The 27,026-nt window shown below is 42.2% G+C and overlaps 1 pseudogene; it reads left to right on the plus strand.

The window, feature by feature from the left end:
* Nucleotides 1–26,717, plus strand: LOC132351721 (protein yippee-like 5; annotated as a pseudogene).
* Nucleotides 26,718–27,026: the final 309 nt, after the last annotated feature.

Here is a 27,026-nt window from a genome sequence, read left to right on the forward strand (position 1 = left end):
ATGGGCAGGATTTTCCTTGATCATATCGGTGGTACCCGTCTGTTTTCCTATGCAAACTGCGATACAATCCCGACCAACCACTCAGAACTCATCTCCACTTGATTCACAGGCGCCACTGGCAGAGCATTTCTTTTTAACTAACTTTTAACAAGGTAGTTAACCTGCAGTACAGTGAAGTTCAAGACTGGGTCATGCTCACTGGCCGCCACATGGTTCGAGATGTGAGCTGCAAAAACTGCAATAGCAAACTGGGATGGATCTATGAGTTTGCCACTGAAGACACCCAGCGTTATAAGGAAGGCCGTGTGATCCTAGAAAGTGCTCTAGTTCGAGAAAGTGAGGGCTTTGGGGAGCATGTACCATCTGGAACTCTTGAAGAAAAAGAGATAAATCCATCTTTTCCCCAGGTCTTCTTCACTGAAAACAAAAGTCTACTTACATACATTGTCACTTTAGCGTCAGTGTAAGATTCATGAACTGTGGAACAAGGGGTTGTGAGAATCTATAATGGAACGTTTCTTTCTTCCTTTCTTTCTTTCTCTCTCTCTCTTTCTTCCTTCCTTCCTTCCTTCCTTCCTTCCTTCCTTTCTTTCTTTTTCTTTTTTCTTCCTTCCTTCCTTTCTTTCTTTCTTTCATCCTTTCTTTCTTTTTTTAATTTTCTATTTTCCATCCAACAGCAGTGTGTAGAGAGAATATTATGCAGATGCTGTTAATTTTTTTTCCCCCTATGTTTACATCTTGAGGCAGAACAGTCTGTCTGCAGCTATATGGTGGGCTATGTGAGGAAAAAATCCTGGGCTATTAGAGTGAAAAAGTGTTTTATGTAAATTCTGAAAGGAAAATGTGTCAAGAGCATGGTTCTTAAATTAATTCAGGCTTCATTTTAAAACTTTTTTTTAATCCAGTTATTTCAGTTGATTTGCTAGCTTCAGAGAAGAGATCCGAATTTGTGACCAGCGCTAAAGGTTCAGTGTTAGTATGGTTTGTGCTGGCCATTGTGCCATATTCTTGTTGGAGATGAACTGTAGCATCAGAGCCCATTCTTTTTTTTTTTTTTTTCCGAAACTTTGGTCTTGTAAGAAATAAATCACCATACTTGTGTGTCGGCTGAAGGATTCTTTTTTTTTATTATTATTTATTTATTTATTTATTTTTGGCTGTGTTGGGTCTTCGTTTCTGTGCGAGGGCTTTCTCCAGTTGTGGCAAGCGGGGGCTACTCTTCATCGCAGTGCGCGGGCCTCTCACTGTCGCGGCCTCTCTTGTTGCGGAGCACAGGCTCCAGACGCGCAGGCTCAGTAGTTGTGGCTCACGGGCCCAGTTGCTCCGCGGCATGTGGGATCTTCCCAGACCAGGGCTCGAACCCATGTCCCCTGCATTGGCAGGCAGATTCTCAACCACTGCGCCACCAGGGAAGCCCCCAGAGCCCATTCTTCCTTGTCAGTCTTGATCCAAAGATGTCACCATTCCTAGTTATTTGTCACCACATAATTGGTATTGATTGGAAACTTTTCCTGATATGGGGCAGAACTGCTTGGTTGTCTTTTCCATGTAAATTAAGCCTAGTAACATAAACAAAGTAATAGTTGGATGTTAAAAAAACAAACAAAAAACAACAATGGCTTTGATATACAGACCGCATCTTTAACATCTTTAGTTTTAAGGGAGTTTACCTAGGCCTCAGACATGGAATCATCCTGCCTGGAGAGCACAGAAGACTTTTCTTAGTGAATTATGATATTCCACCCTTGACCCTGCTGCCTGGTGACGTCGTAGATTAGAGCGGCTGGGCTTTCTGACCTGTACATCAATCTCAAATTCCATTTTGGACACAGAGAAGAGAGGGCATGAGGGAGAGGGAGACTGAAGACTACAGAAATGGCCTCAACCAAGTTAATAACTAGTTTTTAAAGCTAATGAATTTTTTTCTCTAACTCTACTTATCAGCAGGGTGTGTAACGTACTGCTTTCCTCCCCCTCAGGCCATGTTTCTCTCAGGGCTGATCACGGTTCTTACGAGATGTGTTCACTTTATTTTTTTAAATATTTATTTATTTTATTTATTTTCTTGGCTGCGTCGGGTCTTCGTCGAGGCATGCGGAATCTTTCGTTGCAGCGCGCGGTCTCTTCATTGCGGCATTTGGGCTTCTCTCTAGTTGTGGCGCACGGGTTCCAGGGCGCATGGGCTCTATAGTTTGTGGCACGCGGGCTCTCCTTGAGACACGAGCTCAGTAGTTGTGGAGTGCGGATTTAGTTGCCCTGTGGCATGTGGGATCTTCGTTCCCTGACCAGGGATTGAACTCTCATCCCTTGCATTGGAAGGTGGATTCTTTACCACTGGACCACCAGGGAAGTCCTGAAATGTGTTCACTTTAAATTCACCCATTCGCTTATCTTCTCTTCCAGGTAGCTATAGATTCCACGGCCTCGAACGGGGACCCCAGGAACAGCTGTTCCCTGACTACATCCACTCCTACCAACCCAACAAGTACCTGAAGGCCTTCGTGGCTGTGGTGGAGATTTGCCAAGACTCTGACAGGTATGAGACTCCCCATCTCTGTGGGTTCCCGTGGCCCCTGGCTGGCCCTGGGCAGAAGAATGGAAATGAAGTTATGCTGAGGCTCATGAGGGGACAGAATAAAGCCTGGCCCCAAATGTGTTACCCTCTCCACACCTAGAGAAACTGAGTTCGTGCCAAGCTCACGTTGGGCACCAAAAAAAATCCTTTCTTAGCTTTCTTCTCTTACTTGGCTGGCAGGACCACCGGATAGTGATTTTAGTTTCCCTTTTGTAAAATTTGAGTATGTGCTTCTCTACGCAAAGTTTGGTCCGTGGACCAGCAGTGTAACGTCACCTAGGAACTTAGAATGTCGAGCCCCACTTAAGAATCTGAATCAGCATCTGCACTGTAACAAGATTTCCAGGTGATTCAGGTGCACTTTGGAGTCTGAGAAGCACCGGTTTATTAGGCACTATTCTGTCTGATCCTCACATTAACCCTTCTGTAGTGGGTGTTGTTTAATAGAAGAGGAAAACTGTGCAGGGAGGTGAAGTGATCTGTGCCCTGTCCTACAGCCAGAGGCAGGATTTAAACCCAGAGCCAGCTCATTCCACAGAGTAAACTTGTAAAATTGTGGGGTTTCACTGACGTCAAAAGCTATTGGTAACTTTAGCAGAGGGTGTGTGTCTGCCCGTGTGCACGTGTGTGTGTGCCCACGTCATTGTGTGTGTGTTTGTATGTGCATGTAGAGTAAGTCCCCTACATAAGAACGAGTTCTGTTCCAAGAGTGTGTTTGTAAGTCCAATTTGTTTGTAAGTCCAGCTAAGTTAGCCTAGGTACCCAACTAACACGATCAGCTATATAGTACTGCACTGTAATAGGTTTATAATACTTTCACACAAATAATACATAACAAGCACAAAAAATAAAGAAAACATTTTTAATCTTGCAGTAGAGTACCTTGAAAAGTACAGTAGTACCAGCTACGTCACCACTGCTTTTATGCTCGCTTCTGGACATCCTGGGCTTGAAATAAAGATACTGTACTACTGTATTCTATACAGTACTGTACGGTAACGTACACAAAAGCATAGCCACTTGTAGAGGTTAAATGCACGTGACAATGTACGCCAGACACATGAACTAACTTACGTGATTGGACATGTGAACACACGTATCGGTATTATATTTATTTTTAATTGATGGTAAATATTGACGTTTACCCCTAAGGGAATTCCCTGTAATAAATTATTTACATAAATTACATTAAACTGGATTTATTCTACCTTTCCAGTATTTCCAGATTGAGGTGAATTCATTCACATGTTTGATCAACAAGGCTCTTTGAGGTAGAACCAGTGTAAATATAAATATGGGTAAATCTCAGTTGACTGACTGGTGTGATGGTAAAACAGGGCTAGGTGGTAATGAGCAGCAACTAATTGACCTGTTAAACCAGGAAAATAAAGAAAGTGACTCTGTCCTCCAGTTTCAGAGAGATTTCATGGAATGGCCTGATTTCTGTTCTTTCTAGTCTCATAATTGGTGAAAATCATATTAAAAACCTGATACCCAGGCACCATAGGAAGTGACACAGCCTAGTGACCAGAAAGTGCAGAGAAACCAACAGGACAGGTAATAGGAAAGTTGCCATCAGTATCCTTCTCGCTAGCGAGTCTCTGGATTCGGCTTGGTCATTGCCAGTAACTCAAATGGGTGTGAGGCCAGTTGGGATGAATGAACAGGTCCAGTCAAATCAGATAGCTCTAAACACTAGGCCTCTACCAACACTTCCCCTCTTACACGTTTGGAACAAAGGGCAAAAATAGCATTTTAAATTACCTTGTTGAAATGATACTTACACTCAACCTTGAGATACTGTCTGTGAAGACAACTTGAATCTCAGCTCTGATGTCTTCAGGCCCCAATTCAGAGAGGATTCTTAGAGAGGCTCAGGTCATATGGAGATTTCTACCAAGGAGGGTAAAGACAGACAGATTGCATCCCCGCTGTCAGAAACTCCTCCAAATGTCCCCAAGGCACCAACACAGTAATTCTCTCCCTTCTCTTTATAACACACACAATTTATGGAGGGGATTGTCCTTTCCCTGGTGTATGTTCTTGACAGCTTTGTCATAAATTAACTGACCACATATGTATGGGCTTATTCCTGGGCTCTCTGGTCTATTCCTCTGGCCCATGTGCCTCTTTTAGTGCCATTTCTATACTGTTTGGTTCCTGTAGCTCTGTAATATGGTTTCAAGTCAGTGAGTGAGTTTCCTCCAGCTGCTGTTCTCCTTTCTCAGGATCCCCTTGGCTGTTCAGGGTCCTTTGTGGTTCCATACACATGCCAGGGTTGTTCAGTTTCTGTGAAAAATGCCTTTGGAATTTTGGTAGGAATGTCATTGAAGTGCATACTGTTTTGGGTAGAATGGACATTTTAGCACTACTAATTCTTTCCATCCAAAAGCACCGGATATCTTTCCATTTCTTTGTGTCTTCAGTTTCTTCGTTGATGTCTTAGGGTTTTCAGTGTGCAACTCTTTCACACTCTTGGGTTAAATTCATTCCCAGTTATGTGGTTCTTTTGACGTTATTGTAAATAGGATTGTTTTCTTAATTTCTCTCTCTGATGGTTCATTATTTGTGTATAGAAACACAACTGATTTTAGTGTATTGATTTTGTATCCTGCAGCTTTACTGAATTCATTTATTAGTTCTAATAGTTTTTTGGTGATTTGATGTATAAAACTGGAATTAGAAATCCCACTATTTCTACCACATCCAGGTCATCCACAACACCCAAGACATAGTGGCTACTATTATAATCTTCCCACAGTGCCCCTTAAAAACATGTGAAATCTTATAAGGGCGAATTGCATCATCACTTTGGGTGAGCAGGATCTGGGTAAAGCTTGGCCTCTATACAAAGTTTCATGTCTTCTCTACTTTTCTGTCCTTTTATTGACGTGATTGTTTGAAATATAATTTATTTTCCAGTAATTTCAAATGTATAGAAAATTTTCAATAGCAGCACAAAGTACTCACATTTGGCACTTCACACAAAACACTCCAGTGTGTTTTACCCAAAACACGGATACACTCCCAGGGAACAAGCACTTAATTACCAAATGAGAATCATTACAATTTCTTATAATAATCCAATCCACAGGTCCACTTCAACTTTCACCATCTGCTCCAACTCTATGAAAATGTCTTTTTTCATTGTGATCCAGTTTTCTTTCTTTTTTTTCCCCTCTGGAACCCTAACTGAGACTTTCCCTCATATTCAAAATCTTGATGGACTTGAAGTACAAGATGGGTATGTGACCTGGTGGCCTTTCCTGTATGGCTTCTTTCACTTAGGATTATCCATGTTGTAGCATGTATCAGTACTTCATTTTTTCCTTTGTGATTAAAAACACATAACATAACATTTACCATTTAAACCATTTTACATATACAGTTCTGTGACATTCATTGCATCTACATTGTTACAAAAATATCCTCACCATTCATCTCTCAAACTTTTTCATTTTCCCCAAGTGAAACTGTATCCATTAAACACTAACTCTTCTCAGCTCCTGCAACCACATTCTTTCTATCTTTGAATTTGACTCCTCTGGATGCCTTATGTAAGTGGAATCAAATAATTTGTCCTTCTGTAACTAACTTATTTCACTTAGCATAGTAACTTCAAGGTTCATCCATGTTATAGCATGTGTCAGAATTTCCTTAGTTTTCAAGGAAATAATATTTCCTTGAATAATATTTCCTTATGAATATACCACATTCCATTTACCCATTTATCCATCAATGGACACTTGGGTTGCTTACACCTTTTGTTATTGTGAATGATGCTGCTATGAATATGAGTGTACAAATATCTGTTCCAGTCCCTGCTTTCAAATATTTTGAGTAAATACCCTGAAGTGGAATTGACAGATCATATGTTAACTCTGTGTTTAACTTTTTGAGGAGCTGCCATATTGTTTTCACAGTGGTTGCACCATTTTACTCTATTCATTTATGTGTTAGAATAATATGGCAGTTCATGGATGTGCTGCATTTTGTTTATCTGTTCACCTGTTGATTGACATTTTAATTGTTTCTACCTCTTAGCTATTGTGAACAGTGCTGCTGTTCACAGCACTATGAATATTTGTGTACAACTTTTTGTTTGAACAGCTGTTTTTAATTCTCACTAGGAGTGGAGTTGTTGAATCCTATCATACTGTACAGTTATCTTTTTGAGGAAATGTCAAAGTATTGTGCACATAGGTTGCATCATTTTATATTTCCACAAGCCATGTTTACAGTTCCACTTGCTCTACATTGTTGCCAGTATTAGTTATTTTTTATTTTTCTTGACGATAACAATTCTAGTGTGGTTGAAGGGGTAATGAATTATGGTACGAATTTGCATTTCCATCATGACTACCGATGTTTGACATCTTTTCCATTGTATGTTGACCACTTGTATGTCTTGTCTGGAGAAGAGTCTGGTCAAGTCCTTTGTGCATTTTAAAAATTGAGTTGTGTTTTTGTTGTTGAGTTTCTCAATATGTTCTGGTTAACAGACTCATTAGATATATCATGTGCAAATATTTTCTTCTGTTCTGTGGGCTATCTTTTTACTTTCTGGATAGCAGTTTTGATGCAATAAATTTTTTAACTTTGAGGAAATCCAATCTATCTATTTTTTCTTTCATTTCTTGTGCTTTGATGTCAGATCTAAGAAACCACTGCTAAATGCAAGGTCATGAAGATTTATTCCCTTGGTTTATTTGAGAGATTATAGAGTCATTCCTTGGTATCCACTTTGCTAGGATTAAGGTCTGCTGTCAGAGTCAGTGTCAGGGCTTAGGTATCAGGGTTTAGGGTTATGGTCAGGGCTGGATAGTCAGGGTAGAGGGTAATGGTCAGGGTCAGGGATTAGAGCCGAGGTGTCAGGATCAAGGGTCTAGGGTTGTTAGGTTTAGGGCTATAGGTTAGGGTGTTAGGGTTATAGGTTAGAGTTAGAGTTAGGTTAAAGCATAACCTTCCCTCACTCCCCTTGTCCCTCTCCATCTTTCTGAGGCCTCCAGGAAGGACAGGACTAGTCCAGGGTCACACATGGCTCAGAGACTTGAGCTGGACCAATGTTTCTCTGTCCCTCAATCCTGGGCATAGTTTTGTATACTATCTATGTACCTTCTTTGACCAGGTGTTTGTTCAGAGCTTTTCCTATTTTTAATGGGGTTGTTTGTGTTAGAGCTTTTTGTATGTTTTGATACAAATCCTTTGTTAGACATGTGTCTGCAAATATTTTTCTCTCAGTTTGTGACTTGTCTTTTGATTTTCTGAGTAAGGCCTTCCACAGAGTAGAAATCTTTAATTTTACAAAGTCCGTGGTATTCCTTGTTTTTCTTTGTGGATTGCCTTTTTGTGTTGTGTGTTAAAACTCAGAGCTCATGATGTACATAACCAAACCCAACCTCCTGTCAATTTTCCTCTATGTCTTCTTCTATAATTTTGAATAGTTTTGCATTTAAGATTCGTCTATGAATAATTTTGGGTGAATTTGGTGTAAGTTATAAACATTCATTTCATTCCATACGGTTTCCAATTAATTGTTCCTTAAGTATTTTGGGAGAAATTATGGGATGCTGTCTCCATTTAGGTTTGAATTTCCACAGTTTAACAGATTCAGCAGTTCTGCCAGTAGGGGGCGCTGCCTCCAGTGAACTGTGAGGTGGGCACGGCCTGCACTTCCTGCACTGACCACAGGGGGGCCGAGACCGCCTCTCTGACCCACAGAGCATGCGCATTCCACTGAGGACTTGGCTCCGCGCAGCCGAGAGGAGTTATGTCTCCTCAGGCACCGACTGGGCTTTGCCTTCGGATGCCCCGGGTCAGCATCTCTGCCGACAGGAGCTCAGTCTCCTTAGGACTCACCAGGGTTTCGGCTTCAGGACAACTTGGGGCTGCGTCCATACTGACAGGAGCTGAGTTTCCTGACGACCCAGGTGAAGCCGAGAGGAAAAGGTGAGGAGAAGTGGGGAGAAGCTTCCTGTGTGCGACTGACTGTTGAGGGAGGTCCGTCTTCATGCGACCCAGGACGGGCTTGATGTGGAAAACTGGGTTTTTAGTCAGTTTTGTGTGCCGTGTAGATGGTGTCCAGTGTCGTTATGTGGCGTGTGGCATCCAGTTTTCCCAGCGCTGTTTATTGTGGGCACTGTCCTTACCCTTGGTGTGCTCTTGGCCCCTTTGTCATTAGTTAACTGACCCCAGCCATGTGGGTTGAATACTGAGCTCTCTGTTCTGTTCCTCTGATCCGTGAGCCTGTTTTTGTGCCAATTCCACACTTTTTTGGTGACTGTAGCTTCATAATGTAGTGTAAAGTCGGGAGGAAGATGCCTCCAGCCTGTTCTCCTTTCTCAGGATTGCTTTGGCTATTTGGGATCCTTTGTGGTTCCACACAAATATTAGGATGATTTGCTCTATTTCTGTGAAAAATACCATTGGAATTTTGGTAGGGATCGCATTCACTGTGTACATTGCTTTGAGTAGAATGGACATTTTAGCAATATTCTTCCATTCCACGAGAACGAGATATCGTTCCATTTATTTGTGTCTTTCAATTTATTCTTCAATATCTTTAAGTTTTCAGTGTGCAGGCCTTTCACGCCCTTGGTTAAATTTATTCCTAAGTATTTTGTTCTTTTTGATGCAATTGTAAATAGGGTTGGGTTTTTTTTCATTTTCCGATTGGTGTTTAGAAAAGCAATTGATTTCTGTGTACTGATTTTGTAACTTTACTGAATTCATTTATTATTTCTAATAGTTTTTTGGTGGAATGATGTGGAAAACTGGAATTCAAAAATCCCACCGTTTCTTGCTGTTTTTCTCGTGATTAGACTGGGTTTATGGGTTTTGAGGAGGCAGGTCACAGAGGTCAAGTGCATTCTCATCATTTTATGTCAAGGGAACAGGCTCTCAAGGCAACTTATCACTGTTTATGTTAACTTTGGTCACGTGACTGAGGTCGTGTTTGTCAGTTTTCCCTGCTGTGAAGTTATTTTTCTCGTGTCCATACCGTACGTCTTATTTAGGAAGAAGTCACTATGCGGAACCCACACTTCAGAAGAGGGTTAGGGTTACTTCCTCGATGGATGCCTATGTGTCTACATCGATTATTTGGAATTCTTCTGCATAGGACATTTCTATTTAACCCAACTCATAAAAAGTGTTTGTAATTATTTATTTTACTAGTGTGGACACCTGAATAGTTATTTTATACTTGTGGTTATAATTCAACAGTACAGTACTTGGGTGCTTAGTTCATTCTTGCTTTGGCTGTATAAGAGCTTTTTCCATTGTCTCATGGGATTATGTCGAATGAAAACATCTTGGGAATTCCCTGGCAGTCCAGTGGTTAGGACTCTGTGCTTTCACTGCTGAGGGCACAGGTTCAATCCCTGGTTGGGGAGCTAAGATCCCACAAGCCTTGCAGCACGCCCCCCGCCTCCCCCAAAAAAGAAAAAATTAAAAAAAAAAGAAAACATCTTGTGGGTTTTTTTGTTCCCTTGATACTTCTTTACTTTCTGATACTTCAAGATTATCCTGGCACATGTATTTACTCTCTGAGTCCTAGTAGCAGCCATTTCTTCAAAGGTCCCTGATTCCTTTTATTAGGGGATGGTATTAAAAACTTACATTTGGAAGTTAGATGTACTCAGCTGACAATGCACTGAAATATATGCATGTATTCCAACCTATGCATATACACCTAATTATAAAGATTTCTTTGTAGAACTCTCTGTATCCATGTTAAGCTAAAGATGAGTTTATATAGATGTCACCAACCTGATCCATTATTACATGGATATTGTAACCTTCTCCCTTTGCTTATCTGTAACTTCCTACTCCAGTGGTAGGAAACTTGGCTTCTACCATCTGTCATTTTTTGAATTCATCGCTTGCTTCATTCTAGATTACAGATACAGTGGTTTCAGCATTCTTAGCTCCTACCCCCAGGGGAAGAACTTTATAAAATAGAGTCTAGTGTTTAGGTACAGTACATTTCGCCTTTGGTCTACAGATTCCATTTATTTCCAAAGTTATGGAGGTCAGCACCTTTTGTCCCACCACCAACAGTGGGTTTTTTTCATACATTTCTAAATCAGTTTTTGTTAAATTCTGTAATTAATCCTGTGGTACTCCCATATCCTAAATAACTAAGATTGAATATATTATGATTTATTTGTTGGGCTGTAAAAATTTATGGGTTTAGATAAATGCATAGTGGCAGGTATTCGTTACTAAAGTATCATATGGAATATTTCAATTCCCCACCCATAACCTGTTTACCATCTCTGTTTTACCTGTTCCAGAGTGTCATAAATGGGGTCATGCAGTGTGTAACACGTCAGACTGGATTCTTTCACTTTACAATATACATGTAAGATTCATCCATGTTTTTTGCATGGGTTGATGGTTCATTCCTTTATATTTCTGAATGCTATTCCACTGCATGTGTATGGGAGGAAAATAAATTTTTCCTCTGCCTTTCTTTGTTCTTCATTGAAGTAATGAAGATGAAAGGCAGATGAACTGGAGAAAAACAATCAGAAGTTTAATAACATGTGTACTTCCTACATGCAAGGGAGATATTCCGGAAAACTGAGTAATGCCCTGAAATGGCCCAAACCATCATCTTAAATACCATCTTCATCTAAAAACAAAAGAAAGGAAGAGTTTGATTGTTGTGCAGATTTAAGTCTTTGCTTTCTCCACTGATATGAGTTCCTTGAGATTTAGTCATCCTTCCATTCCTGGTATGGGGAGGGAGATAACCTTTCAAATGGAGACTTCCCTTATAAATGTAAATTTTCCTCACAAAAGGGCAATCTTGACTTGGTTTTCAGAGATTCTCATGCATCTTCTTTTTTTAAAAAAGCAATCAGCTCAAAATAATCCTTATGCACGCATATTTTGGGGTGGCATATTCTGCTCCCCTTGTAATGGGTATACCCCAATCTGTTTATGCATTCTTCTACTGATGGACATCCCGGTTTCTTTAAGTTTACAGCCATTATGAATAGAGGCACTGTGCTTAATTACATCCTTGTTTGTATTTGGACATAGTTTTTTTCTTTTGAAGTTCATCCATGATGTAGCATGTTTTGTTACTTTGTTCTTTTTGATTGCTGAATAGTATTCCAAGTAGTGGGTTCTTTTTTAAAAAATATTTATTTATTTATTGGGCTGCGTCAGGTCTTAGTTGTGGCATGCAGGATCTTAGTTGTGGTGCGCGGGCTCTCTAGTTGCGGTGCACGGGCTTAGTTGCCCTGCAGCATGTGGGATCTTAGTTCCCCAACCAGGAATCGAACCCGCGTCCCCTGCATTGGAAGGCGGGTTTGTAACCACTGGACCACTAGGGAAGTCCCCTGGACATAGTTCTTAAAAGCAGTTGTCTAACTACTGGAGGCATGATGTTGGATCCCCAGGTGAACCTTATTTAGCTTTGGAAAAAACTTACAAGATATCTTTTAAAGTAGCTGTATATGCATTTCATCAGCAGTGAAGGAGAGTCCTGTTTTTCCTCACCCTCCATCAATCAGTAGTGTCATTTTTTTGGAGTTTATTAGTCATAGTAGGTGCGCAGTGCTATCTCATTGTTGTTTTAATTTGTAATTCCCTAATAGTATACAATGTTGAGCATATTCCTGTATGCCTTATTTACTATCTGTATATCTTCTTTGACCAAGTCTCTGTTCCAATCTTTACCATTTTTTTTAAAGGTGAAGAAAGTTCTTTTTTTTAATATATATAAATTTATTTATTTATTTATTTATTTATTTATTTATAGCTGCATTGGGTCTTTGTTGCTGCACGCGGGCTTTCTCTAGTTGTAGTGAGTGGGGGCTACTCTTTGAGGCAGTGTACGGGCTTTTCATTACAGTAGCTTCTCTTGTTGTGGAGCACGGGCTCTAGGTGCATGGGCTTCAGTAGTTGTGGCACACGGGCCTTGTAGTTGTGGCTCGTGGGCTCTAGAGCGCAGGCTTGGTAGTTGTGGCGCACAGGCTTAGTTGCTCTGCAGCATGTGGGATCTTCCCGGACCAGGGCTTGAACCCGTGTCCCCTGCATTGGCAGGCGGATTCTTAACCACTGCGCCCCCAGGGAAGCCCTTGTTTTTGAATTTTTGAATTTTATTTTATTTATTTTTTTATACAGCAGGTTCTTATTAGTTATCCATTTTATACATATTAGTGCATATATGTCAATCCCAATCTCCCAATTCATCACACCACCACCCTCCCCTCCCCCCTCCGCTTTCCCCCCTTGGTGTCCATACCTTTGTTCTCTACATCTGTGTCTCAATTTCTGCCCTGCAAACCAGTTCATCTGTACCATTTTTCTAGGTTCCACATATATGCGTTAATATACAATATTTGTTTTTCTCTTTCTGACTTCACTCTGTATGACAGACTCTAGGTCCATCCACCTCACTACAAATAACTCAATTTCGTTTCTTTTTATGGCTGAGTAATATTCCATTGTATATATGTGCCACATCTTCTTTATCCATTCATCTGTCGATGGGCATTTGGGTTGCTTCCATGACCTGGCTATTGTAAATAGTGCTGCAATGAACACTGGGGTGCATGTGTCTTTTTGAATTATGGTTTTCTCTGGGTATATGCCCAGTAGTGGGATTTCTGGGTCATATGGTAACTCTATTTTTAGTTTTTTAAGGAACCTCCATACTGTTCTCCATAGTGGCTGTATCAATTTACATTCCCACCAACAGTGCAAGAGGGTTCCCTTTTCTCCACACCCTCTCCAGCATTTGTTGTTTGTAGATTTTCTGATGATGCCCATTCTAACTGCTGTGAGGTGACACCTCATTGTAGTATTGATTTGCATGTCTCTAATAATTAGTGATGTTGAGCAGCTTCTCATGTGCTTCTTGGCCATCTGTATGTCTTCTTTGGAGAAATGTCTATTTAGGTCTTCTGCCCATTTTTCAATTGGGTTGTTTTTTTAATATTGAGCTGCATGAGCTGTTTATATATTTTGGAGATTAATCCTTTGTCCGTTGATTGGTTTGCAAATATTTTCTCCCCTTATGAGGGTTGTCTTTTCGTCTTGTTTGTAGTTTCCTTTGCTGTGCAAAAGCTTTGAAGTTTCATTAGGTCCCATTTGTTTATTTTTGTTTTTATTTCCATTACTCTAGGAGGTGGATCAAAAAAGATCTTGCTGTGATTTATGTCAGAGTGTTCTTCCTATGTTTTCCTCTAAGAGTTTTATTGTGTCCAGTCTTACATTTAGATCTCTAATCCATTTTGAGTTTATTTTGGTGTATGGTGTTAGGGAGTTGTTCTAATTTCATTCTTTAACATGTAGCTGTCCAGTTTTCCCAGCACCACTTATTGAAGAGACTGTCTTCTCCATTGTATATCCTTGCCTCATTTGTCATAGATTAGTTGACCATAGGTGTGTGGGTTTATCTCTGGGCTTTCTATCCTGTTCCATTGATCTATATTTCTGTTTTTGTGCCAGTACCATATTGTCTTGATTACTGTAGCTTTGTAGTATAGTCTGAAGTCAGGGAGTCTGATTTCTCCAGCTCCGTTTTTTTCCCTCAAGACTGCTTTGGCTATTCAGGGTCTTTTGTGTCTCCATACAAATTTTAAGATTTTTTGTTCTAGTTCTGTAAAAAATGCCATTGGTAATTTGATAGGGATTGCATTGCATCTGTAGATTGCTTTGGGTAGTATAGTCATTTTCACAATATTGATTCTTCCAATCCAAGAACATGGTATATCTCTCCATCTGTTGGTATCATCTTTAATTTCTTTCATCAGTGTCTTATAGTTTTCTGCATACAGGTCTTCTGTCTCCTTAGGTAGGTTTATTCCTAGGTATTTTATTCTTTTTGTTGCAATGGTAAACGGGAATGTTTCCTTAATTTCTGTTTCAGATTTTGCATCATTAGTGTATAGGAATGTGAGAGATTTTTTTTTTTTTTTTTTAATAAATTTATTTATTTATTTATTTATTTATTCATTTCTGGCTGTGTTGGGTCTTCGTTTCTGTGCGAGGGCTTTCTCTAGTTCTGGCAAGCGGGGGCCACTCTTCATCGCGGTGCACGGGCCTCTCACTATCACGGCCTCTCTTGTTGCGGAGCACAGGCTCCAGACGCGCAGGCTCAGTAGTTGTGGCTCACGGGCCTAGTTGCTCCGCGGCATGTGGGATCTTCCCAGACCAGGGCTCAAACCCGTGTCCCCTGCATTGGCAGGCAGACTCTCAACCACTGCGCCACCAGGGAAGCCCATGTGAGAGATTTCTGTGCATTAATTTTGTATCCTGCAACTTTACAAAATTCATTGATTAGCTCTAGTAGTTTTCTACTAGTGGCATCTTTAAGATTCTCTGTGTATAGGATCATGCCATCTGCAAATGGTGACAGCTTTACTTCTTCTTTTCCGATTTGTATTCCTTTTATTTCTTTTTCTTCTCTGATTGCTGTGACTAGGACTTCCAAAACTATGTTGAATAATAGTGGTGAGAGTGGACATCCTTGTCTTGTTCCTGATCTTAGAGGAAATGCTTTCAGTTTTCCCCATTGAGAATGATGTTTGCTGTGGGTTTGTCATATATGGCTTTTATTATGTTGAAGTAGGTTCCCTCTGTGCTCACTTTCTGGAAAGTTTTTTATCATAAATGGGTGTTGAATTTTGTCAGAAGCTTTTCTGCATCTATTGAGATGATCATATGGTTTTTATTCTTCAGTTTGTTAATATGGTGTATCACATTGATTGATTTGTGTATATTGAAGAATTCTTGCATCCCTGGGATAAATCCCACTTGATCATGGTGTATGATCCTTTTAATGTGTTGTTGGATTCTGTTTGCTAGTATTTTGTTGAGGATTTTTGCATCTATATTCATCAGTGATATTGGTCTGTAATTTTCTTTTTTTGTAGTATCTTTGTCTGGTTTTGGTATCAAGGTGATGGTGGCCTCATAGAATGAGTTTGGGAGTGTTCCTTCTTCTGCAGTTTTTTGGAAGAGTTTGAGAAGGATGGGTGTTAGCTCTTCTCTAAATGTTTGATAGAATTCACCTGTGAAGCCATCTGGTCCTGGACTTTTGTTTGTTGGAAGATTTTTAATCACAGTTTCAATTCCATTACTTGTGATTGGTCTGTTCATATTTTCTGTTTCTTCCTGGTTCAGTCTTGGAAGGTTATAACTTTCTAAGAATTTGTCTATTTCTTCCAGGTTTCCATTTTATTGGCATAGAGTTACTCGTAGTAGTCTCTTAGGATGCTTTGTATTTCTGCAGTTTCTGTTGTAACTTCTCCTTTTTCATTTCTCATTTTATCAATTTGAGTCCTCTCCCTCTTTTTCTTGATGAGTCTGGCTAATGGTTTATCAATTTTGTTTATCTTCTCAAAGAACCAGCTTTTAGTTTTATTGGGTTTTGCTATTGTTTTCTTTGTTTCTATTTCATTTATTTCTGCTCTGATCTTTATGATTTCTTTCCTTCTGCTAACTTTGGGTTTTGTTTGTTCTTCTTTCTCTAGTTCCTTTAGGTGTAAGGTTAGATTGTTTATTTGAGATTTTTCTTGTTTCTTGAGGTAGGCTTGTACAGCTATAAACTTCCCTCTTAGAACTGCTTTTGCTGCATCCCATAGGTTTTGTTTTTTTTTTTTTTTTTTTTTTTTTTTTAAATATTTTTATTTATTTTTGGCTGCATTAGGTCTTCGTTGCGCTGTGCAGGTTTCTCATTGCAGTGGCTTCTGTTGTTGTGGAGCACGGGCTCTAGGTGCGTGGGCTTCAGTAGTTGGGGCTCACAGGCTCTAGAGCGCAGGCTCAGTAGTTGTGGTGCATGGCCTTAGTTGCTCCGCAGCACGTGGGATCTTCCCGGACCAGGGATCGAACCCTTGTCCCCTGCATTGGCAGGCAGATTCTTTTTTTTTTTTTTTTTTTTTTTTAATTTTTTTTATAACTACTTTATTTATTTATTTATTTATTTATTGGCTGTGTTGGGTCTTCGGTTCGTGCGAGGGCTTTCTCCAGTTGCGGCAAGCGGGGGCCACTCTTCATCGCGGTGCGGGGACCGCTCTTCATCGCGGTGCGCGGGCCTTTCACTATCGCGGCCCCTCCCGTTGCGGGGCACAGGCTCCAGACGCGCAGGCTCAGTAGTTGTGGCTCACGGGCCCAGCTACTCCGTGGCATGTGGGATCTTCCCAGACCAGGGCTCGAACCCGTGTCCCCTGCATTAGCAGGCAGATTCTCAACCACTGCGCCACCAGGGAAGCCCGGCAGGCAGATTCTTAACCACTGCGTCACAAGGGAAGTCCCACCCATAGGTTTTGGATCATCGTGTTTTCATTGTCATTTGTCTCTAGGTATTTATTGATTTCCTCTTTGATTTTTTCAGTCATTTCTTGGTTATTTAGCAATGTATTGTTTAGCCTCCATGTGTTTGTGTTTTTTATGTTTTTTTCCCTGTAATTCATTTCTAATCTCATAGCGTTGTGGTCAGAAAAGATGCTTGATATGATTTCAATTTTCTTAAATTTACTGAGGCTTGATTTGTGACCCAAGATGTGATCTTTCCTGGAGAATATTCCTTGCACACTTGAGAAGAAAGTGTAATCTTCTGTTTTTCAATGGAATGGCCTATAAATGTCATTAACTCTATCTGGTCTATTGTGTCATTTAAAGCTTGTGTTTCCTTATTAATTTTCTGTTTGGATGATCTGTCCATTGGTGTAAGTGAGGTGTTAAAGTCCCCCACTATTATTGTGTTACTGTCAATTTCCTCTTTTATAGCTGTTAGCAGTTGCCTTATGTATTGAGGTGCTCCTATGTTGGGTGCATATATACTTATAATTGTTATATCTTCTACTTGGATTCATCCCTTGATCATTATGTAGTGTCTTTCCTTGTCTCTTGTAACATTCTTTATTTTAAAATCTATTTTATCTGATATGAGTATTGCTACTCCAGCTTTCTTTTGATTTCCAATTTGCATGGAATATCTTTTTCCATCCCCCCACTTTCAGTCTGTATGTGTCCCTAGGTCTGAAGTGGGTCTCTTGTTGACAGCATGTATATGGGTCTTGTTTTTGTATCCATTCAGCAAGCCTGTGTCTTTTGGTTGGAGCATTTAATCCATTCCCGTTTAAGGTAATTATCAATATGTATGTTCCTATGACCATTTCTTAATTGTTTCAGGTTTGTTTTTGTAGGTCTTTTTCTTCTCTTGTGTTTCACACTTAAGGAAGTTCCTTTAGCATTTGTTGTAAAGCTGGTTTGGTAGTGCTGAATTCTCTTAGCTTTCGTTTGTCTTTAAAGCTTTTGATTTCTCCATCGAATCTGAATGAGATCCTTGCCAGGTAGAGTAATCTTGGTTGTAGGTTCTTCCCTTTCATCACTTTATTTTATTTTTTTAAATTTGTTTTAATCATTAAACAATTATTTCAATTTTAAAAAAATTATTTTATTTTATTTATTTTATTTTTGGCTGCGTTGGGTCTTTGTTGTTGCACGTGGACCTTTCTCTAGTTGTGGTGAGGGGGGGCTACTCTTCCTTGTGCACGGGCTTCTCATTGCGGTGGCTTCTCTTGTTGTGGAGCACGGGCTCTAGGCACGCAGACTTCAGTAGTTGCAGCATGCAGGCTCAGTAGTTGTGGCGCACGGGCTTAGTTGCTCCGTGGCATGTGGGATCTCCCTGGATCTGGGCTCAAACTGGTGTCCCTTGCTTTGGCAGGCGGATTCTTAACCACTGTACCACCAGGGAAACCCCCTTTCATCAATTTAAATATGTCATGCCACTCCCTTCTGGCTTGTAGAGTTCCTGCTGAGCAGTAAGCTTTTAACCTTATGGAAGTTCCCTTGTATGTTATTTGCTGTTTTTCTCTTGCTGCTTTCAATAATTTTTCTTTGTCTTTAATTTTTGCCAATTTGATTACTATGTGTCTCGGCGTGTTTCTCCTTGGGTTTATCCCGTATGGGACTCTCTGCGCTTCCAGGACTTGGGCGGCTATTTCCTTTCCCATGTTAGGGAAGTTTTCGACTGTAATCTCTTCAACTATTTTCTCGGGTCCTTTCTCTCTCTCTTCTCCTTCTGGGACCCCTATAATGTGAATGTTGTTGCATTTAATGTTGTCCCAGAGGTCTCAGGCTGTCTTCACTTCTTTTCATTCTTTTTTCTTATTCTGTTCCACAGCAGTGAATTCCACCATTCTGTCTTCCAGGTCACTTATCCATTCTTCTGCATCAGTTATTCTGCTATTGATTCCTTCTAGTGTATTTTTCATTTCAGTTATTGTATTGTTCATCTCTGTTTGTTTGTTCTTTAATTCTTCTAGGTCTTTGTTAAACATTTCTTGCTTCTTCTCGATCTTTGCCTCCATTCTTTTTCCGAGGTCCTGGATCATCTTCACTATCATTATTCTGAATTCTTTTTCTGGAAGGTTGCCTATCTCCACTTCATTTAGTTGTTTTTCTGGGGTTGTATCTTGTTACTTCATCTGGTCCATAGCCCTCTGCCTTTTCATCTTGTCTGTCTTTCTGTGAATGTTGTTTTTGTTCCACAGCCTGCAGGATTGTAGTTCTTCTTGCTTCTGCTGTCTGCCCTCTGGTGGATGAGGCTATCTAAGAGGCTTGTGCATGTTTCCTGATGGGAGGGACTGGTGGTGGGTAGAGCTGGTGGTTGCTCTGGTGGGCAGAGCTCAGTAAAACTTTAATCTGCTTCTCTGCTGATGGGTGGGGCTGGGTTCCCTCCCTGTTGGTTGTTTGGCCTGAGGCGACCCAATACTGCAGCCTACCTGACCCAACACTGCAGCCTATCTGGGCTCTTTTGTGGGACTAATGGCAGACTCTGGGAGGGCTCACACCAAGGAGTACTTCCCAGAACTTCTGTTGCCAGTGTCCTTGTCCTCATGGTGAGACAGAGCCACCCCCTGCCTCTGCAGGAGACTCTCCAACACTAGCAGGTAGGTCTGGTTCAGTCTCCTACGGGGTCACTGCTCCTTCCCCTGGGTCCCGATGTGCACACTACTTTGTGTGTGCCCTCCAATAGTGAAGTCTCTGTTTCCCCCAGTCCTGTTGAAGTCCTGCAATCAAATCCCGCTAGCCTTCAAAGTCTGATTCTCTAGGAATTCCTCCTCCCATTGCCAGACCCTCAGGTTGGGAAGCCTGACGTGGGACTCAGAACCTTCACTCCAGTGTGTGGACTTCTGTGGTATAAGTGTTCTCCAGTTTGTGAGTCACCCACCCAGCAGTTATGGGATTTGATTTTATTGTGATTGCGCCCCTCCTACCATCTCATTGTGGCTTCTCCTTTGTCTTTGGATGTGGGGTATCTTTTTTGGTGATTCCAGTGTCTTCCTGTCAATGACTGTTGAGCAGTTAATTGTGATTCCTCTTTACCCATTTTTAATGGGGTTTGTTCTAGAGTTCTTTGTGTAATTTGAGTACAGATCTTTTATCAGATGTGTATTTTGCAGATATTTTTCTTTCAGTTTATGGCTTGTCTTTCAGTTTTCTGAATAAGACATTTCATAGAGTTTAAAGTTTTAAATTTTTCAAAGTCCATGTTCAAAATTTTATTTCTTTTGTTGATAGGCTTTTGAGCTGTTGTTTTAAAATTTACCAAACCCAAGGTTATGTAGATTTCCTTCTATGTTTTCATCTACAGTTTTTAGTTTTAGAATTTAAATTTTTCTATGGACAATTTTGAGTGAATTTTGGTGTAAGTTGTAAAGTTTGTATCTACAGTCTTTTCATTGCATATGGTTTCCAATTATTCTATAACTATTTTTGGAAAAGTCATGAGATATTTGGCTCCATTTCAGCTTGAATTTCCACACTCAGTGGTTTCTGCAGGCTTGCTAGCTGGGAGCATGGGCTCCACTGAACTGAGAGGTTATGACCTGCACTTCCCAACTGGCCAGCAGGTGGCACCAAGCCTGCCTCTCTGACCTTTGAGGTTCATATGTGTTCCACTGGTGGACTTGGCTTGTCAAGGAACTTGGCTCCTCCTGCCGCTGATAGAAGCTCTGTGTCTTCAGGATCTGCCATGGTTTCAGCTTTGAGACTATGCTCAGCTGAGTCCATGCATGCAGGAACCAGATGTCTTCAGGAGCTGCCAAGAGGCACAGACATGAGAGTAAAAGGTGAAGAAAAAGGGGGGAGAATCTTCCTGTGTGTGGGGGTCCCTTTTCAGAGGACCCAGCAGAGGACAGGCTTGAGGTGGAAAATTGTGAATTTTAGTTAGTTTTGTGTGTGGTGTTGATGGTGTTTAGTGTTCTTTGATGTGTGGTGTCCAGTTTTCCTGGCACCATTTATTGAGAGAACTGTCCTTTCCCCATTTTTTGTTCTTGGCTCCTTTGTCATGAATTAACTGATGACATGCAAATGTGTTTATTTCTGTGCTCTCTGTTCTGTTCCTCTGGCCCATGTGCCTGTTTTTGTGCCAATACCACACTGCTTTGATTACTGTAGCTTTGTAATATAGTGTGAGGGAGATGCTACCAGCTGTGTTCTTCTCAGGATTGCTTAGGCTAGTCAGGGTTCTTTGTTGTTCCATACAAGTGGTAGGATTGTTTGTTCTGTTTCCATGAAGAATGCCATTTGAATATTGGCGGGATTGCATTGAATGTGTACACTGCTTTTGTTGCTGAATTAACTCACATGGACCCCTCTCTGGGGGTGCATATGACTTAATTCTGTGACAAATTTTGGTGAGCCAGCCAGGAGGGTGGCCTTGGATCCACCATTCTGCCCAGTAACTCAGCCAGGACTTGCTTGCTGACCTAGGGTTGACAAAGCTGGCTAAATAACTGGGTAGTCTGCCCCAATCTTTGACCTCTGGGGCCAGCGAAGACTACTGAATTCAGTCTGAGATAAAAAAACAGCCAAGGGTTAGGTGGAGTGCTCTCCCCACCCTGGCATATCTACAGCAAGGACACTTGCTACAGATTGGGGCAGTGTCCAATGGAAAACTGACATGGGAGTGCTGACTCCACTTCAGCCGTTAAGGCTGAGGTTAGTTGTAGGGGTTGGCTGGTTAAGGGAAAGGATCCTGGCCTGGTTGGAGCCAGAGCTCTGTCTAGAGGACTGGATTGGGCAACTTGTTGTCTAAATATAACCGATCCTCTACTAGTGGGTGAGATTGAACATTTGGCTGTCTGGTTGGACCAGTTCCCGGCAAGGGGATTGGATTGGACGAGAAGCCCTCCAGAGGCCACCGCATGGTAAGAACATCTCTTTGTTTTCTGTTTTTGTCGTAAGTCCTAGTTTCTGTTCTTGATATGATTGAAGCTTCTATCTCTGTTGTATGTGGTCTTGTCTGTCCTAATGCTCTTGGAAATCCTTGCTGCAAATGTGGGCACAGGTTGAGCACTTAAAGGGCACTAGGGCACTCACTGCTGGAAGACCCCCATGAAAGGATAAGTCAGTCACAGACCAGGGTAGATGAGCACTAGGCACCCTGCCACCTGGAAGCAAATGTCTGTGTAAGTAGGCACACTGTAAAATGCTCACCACCACCACCCCAACTGTGTGACTGATTTAAAGCCAGGTCACATGACTTAAAGCTGTGTCACGTGACCAAAAGTCAGGTCATGTGACTTGAAAGGGAATGGTGGCCCTGACTTTAATTGGGGTTAAGCCACCAAGAGTTCCAGTCGCCTCCTTAGGGCTGACCCCAGCACCACACTCCTGTTGCAGGGTGGCGTGACTGTCTGCAAGTTTGAGGCTGGTTCCTGTTCTGTCAGATTCCAATCATGAGAGGCCAACTTGGTTGGTCTGGCAGTTCGTTGAAGAGGGAAGCATCTGACTGCAGGGTGGCATTGCTGGGCTGTGGGCCAGGGCTGGGGCTGCTCAGATGTGGCTGAGCCACAGTGCAGGGCAAAGGGAGGCAAAGGGGGCAAACAAGAGATGCCAGACCCCAAGCCAGAGTCCAGGAGGTCTTGGCCTGAGCCCTCCAGGAGACCCTTCCTCTGGTTGCTGACCCCCACCCCAAGTGAAGTAGGCCCTGGTATCCATTCATCCATCCACTAAATAATTGCTGATTACTTGCCAGTCACAGACCCTGTACCAGGCTCCAGGAAGATGTCATTCCTGTTTTCAAATTGCTTACAGTCTAGTGGTTCTTACTCTTTTGCTTGGATCGAAATCCCTGGAGAGCTTAAAAGGCCAATTCCTGAGCCCCAGCCCCAAGATTCTGATTCTACAGGGCTGGGAGGAAGATGGAGCATCTCTGGTGATTATGCTGTGGGAGCGGGGGGAGGGGTCTTCCCTCCAGGCTTGGAGAAGCCTTGCTCTGGCCTAAACCCTTTGGAGAAGAACCAAGTGAGATGCAGCCCTTGAGAATGTCGCCTGCTTCAGGGTGGCCACTGGAGAGTCAGCTCTGAAGGGAGGAGAGGGTGCCCTTGGTGAATGAAGCAGATTGTTGGGAGTTGGAGATGCTCTTTCTCTGGGCTGGGTCCCCCACTTTCCACCAGGGGAACTCCTTTGCCAGCCAGCCTCCTTCTTCCTTGGGTGTGCTGATTTTCAGCATCAAGTGAACATGTTTTGCCTGCCAGGATGGCTCAGTTGGGCTGGATTCCCCATGCTTTGTAATTGTCTGCAGCTGGCCTGGCTGTCGACTTTTGGGTTATTTTCTGGACACCTTGTCAGTTGATTATTTTTCCTCCTGGTTTTCTAGCAAAAGAAACCAGTACCCAGTGAGTCTGGGTAACTTTGTACTTCTTATTCATCCTAGAATCTTAAACAATATCTCTTTTCAGACTCAAAAAGCTATTGTAATTAACCCTACTCATCCTCAAACACATTTTAATGCAGAATCTAGATTAGGAAGCCTGTTAAATGCACACAATGAAATCAGGACTCTCTTCCTTGCCCCCTTACCTCCCCACACAAAAGTTTTAAAATTCTATATCAAACTACCAGAACATTTTTTTTTAAGTTTTTGATTAATTATTTATTTATTTATTTTTGCTTTGTTGGGTCTTCGTTTCTGTGCGAGGGCTTTCTCTAGTTGCGGCAAGCGGGGGCCACTCTTCATCGCGGTGCACGGGCCTCTCACTATCGGGGCCTCTCACTATCGCGGCCTCTCTTGTTGTGGAGCACAGGCTCCAGACGCGCAGGCTCAGTAGTTGTGGCTCACGGGCCTAGTTGCTCCACGGCATGTGGGATCTTCCCAGACCAGGGCCCGAACCCGTGTCCCCTGCATTGGCAGGCAGATTCTCAACCACTGTGCCACCAAGGAAGCCCCAGAACATTTTTTTTTAATGTTTAAGAAAAAATTTAGTCTGGAGGAAAACAGATTAGGATCTTGAGTCTTGTGTCCAGAAAATGTTTGGATAAGATTTTGCTGTGTCTGGGGCAAGGGTCTCCAAGGATCTCAATTCTAATTATTTTTGAGAGTTTTTATAGTACTTATTTTAAAATAGGCAGTCTCTTATAGGAAAGAAAAAGAATGAAAAAAAACAAAAAGTGAAGCTTCCATATTCTAAAAAGATTCAGACGGTTTGTTGTGTCCTTGGAAAAATAGCACCAGCGTTAATTGCAATGGTTTGGGAAGGGTGGAAAACAGATGAGAGGTTCTGTGCCTGGGTTCCCTCCAGGCTCCACCAATTCCTAGGTGGCCTCTTGGAAGCTCAGTTTCCTGACTGGTAAAATGGGGATATGTGGACCACCTTGCAGGTTCATTAATGAGCTTAAATGAGATAATTTGCATAAAGAGTTTAAACGAAGTGCCTGACACAGAGACATAACCAATAAATGCCTACTGTCACTATTATCATCACCATCATCATCATCTTTCAATGCCAGAGTCCATCAGTTTGCTTTCTTAGCAAAATGTGGTCACTTTAAGGAATACGGTTTTTTTTTTCTTATAAGTGTAGTAACCGGGACTTCCCTGGTGGCGCAGTGGTTAAGAATCCACCTGCAAATGCACGGGACACAGGTTCGAGCCCTGGTCCAGGAAGATCCCACATGCCACAGAGCAACTAAACCCACGTGCCACAACTACCGAGCCTGCGCTCTAGAGCCGGCGAGCCACAACTACTGAGCCCGCATGCCACAACTACTGCAGCCCCCGTGCCTAGAGCCTGTGCTCCGCAACAAGAGAAGCCACCGCAATGAGAAGCCCGCACACCGCAACAAAGAGTAGCCCCCGCTCGCTGCGCCTAGAGAAAGCCCGCACACAGCAATGAAGACCCAATGCAGCCAATAAATAAATAAATAAACAAACAAAAAAAAGATGGGATCATACCATATGTCATCATTTGAAAAAAAAAAAAAGTGTAGTAACCCCTTTTGTTCTGTGACTGAGCCAAGCTTTTGGGGATTTTTGTTCCCAACAAACACTTATTGAATAGATAGTATAATGCCAGGCTCTAAACTAAGCACTTTACATGCCATTTCTCTTTTAATTCTCTCAACTTTCCAACATGGTTAAGTTTTCTTACTGTTAACATTTAATGTGGATGAGGAATTGGAATCAGAGGGTAAGTAATTTGTCAAGGTCACACAGCTATTAAGTGGCAAAGCTAGCTCTTCAATTCAGGTCTGTTCTTATAATTTTGCTTAAGTCAGTACTTCCCAACTCTGAACTCTGGTATCTCCATCTATATAGAAAAATATAGTCTAGTTGTTAAGAGCAAGTAATGAATGACCGATGAATTATTCAAAAAATGAAATTATCCATTTTATCTTGAAAATGCAGAATTATTATGAGGTTTAAATGAGAAAGCATATTTTTATAAAGCACCTAGAATATTACAGTCATTTAAGAAATGTCAAAAGTCCTCTTATTTATATCTTAGTACACCACGCCCATGATCAGTCACCCCACAACCCCCCAGAAGGCTAGCATGGGGCAAGCAGAGTAAGTGCTCAATATTTATTTCTTAATGGAATGAATTTGAGCTTCCTGATGGGCCTTGTAACTGGAAAAGTGTCCTTCGATTCTCGGTTGCCTGGCCTGCCCACAGCATACGCTTGCAACAGCAGGGGCCTGGTGTTGCTTCCAGGAAGGGGGACCCCTTCCAGGGCCCCAGAGTGGGCTCTTGTCTAACACTTGGAAATGAATTGTCCGAGGAGACACACGTGCTGACAGAGCAAAAGACTTTATTGGGAAGGGGTGCCCGGGCAGAGAGCAGCAGGGTAAGGGAACCCAGGAGAACTGCTCTGCCACGTGGCTCACAGTCTCGGGTTTCATGGTAATGGGGTTAGTTTCCGGGTTGTCTCTGGCCAGTCATCTTGCTTGGCCCATATTTGGTCTGACTCAGGATCCTTCCTGGTGGCATACACATCTCTCAACTAAGATGGATTCCAGCGAGAAGAATTCTGGGAAGTTGGTAGGACATAGGGACTGGCGTCTCCTCCCTCCGTTTGGCCTGCCCTGAATTCCTCCGGTTAGCACCGTGTTCCTTATCGGGACCTCTTGTTGCAAGACAACTCATTGCAAGTGGTTACCATCGTGCCTGGCCCAGGTGGGTGGTTTTGGTCAACAGTTCCCTAACACTGGCACTACTGGTCCCCTCTAGTCTATGGGGTCTCTTGTCAGAAGATTGCACGAGAAAATGAGGAGCTACCAAAGAATCCTTGAAGGGTTGAGCAGAGGTTGGAGGAGGTGGGAGGTTAAAGGGAGTATAGGGAGAAAACCAAGGAGAAACAGAAGACAAGAGAATCAGACTGAGAAGCAGGGCGCCCACACCTCTTTCTGTTAAGTACTGACAGGCTCCTGTTGATGCCGAGGAAGCCTCTGCACCGTCGGGACCCCATTCATCGCAGTCTTTCCTCAGTTTCTTTCCTTCTGTCCATTCCCAGTGGCCTCACTATTCGAGTTCTACTTACCGGCTAGAACTGAGAGTAACCTGCCTGCAGATGCAGAGATGCAGATGACAGGCTACAACCTCCATTAACAGAGAGCAGACAAAAAGAAGATGTGAGCTCAAACTGTTGTTGGAAGATTTATATATTTTTTTCCTAGCAGTGTATTTTTTTTTCTTTAACTGCTGGAACCATGAGTAATGATCAAAGACACCGGGTTTCTATTGGCAGGAAGAACAGAGCCACAGTCCTGTCTTGGAACATCGTGGTCCCGGGATCGGGGGGCAGACCAGGTGCCTTCCTGGAGTCCTGGAGCCAGTCCCCATCACCTGTGGCTCAGCCTGCCCCCTCCTTCCGGACAGAGCAGTGAGCTGGAACACCCTCCCCTGCTCTTCCACCCACCTCCATGTAACAAGAAGGATCAAACTTTGGACCCAAAGACCCGGGGAGGGCACTTATTTGAATAGGTTTTAAAGAAACATAGGCACTATTTCTGGACTCCTTGCTGACCCCTAAGGGAGGGCTTTGGCTGCCCCAGAGTTTTGTGAACTTTAATAAACCTTTGATGCGGTGTTGACTTCCAGAGCTGGCACAGCCTGGCAATTTTTAGGAGAACTTCTGACCCTGATCTAGATAGGAAAGGGTGTCTGACAGCCCCCAGCTGGCTGGGCCCAGAGAT

This window comes from Balaenoptera ricei, chromosome 17 (genome assembly GCF_028023285.1).
Source record: "Balaenoptera ricei isolate mBalRic1 chromosome 17, mBalRic1.hap2, whole genome shotgun sequence".
NCBI classification, from domain to species: Eukaryota; Metazoa; Chordata; class Mammalia; order Artiodactyla; family Balaenopteridae; genus Balaenoptera; species Balaenoptera ricei.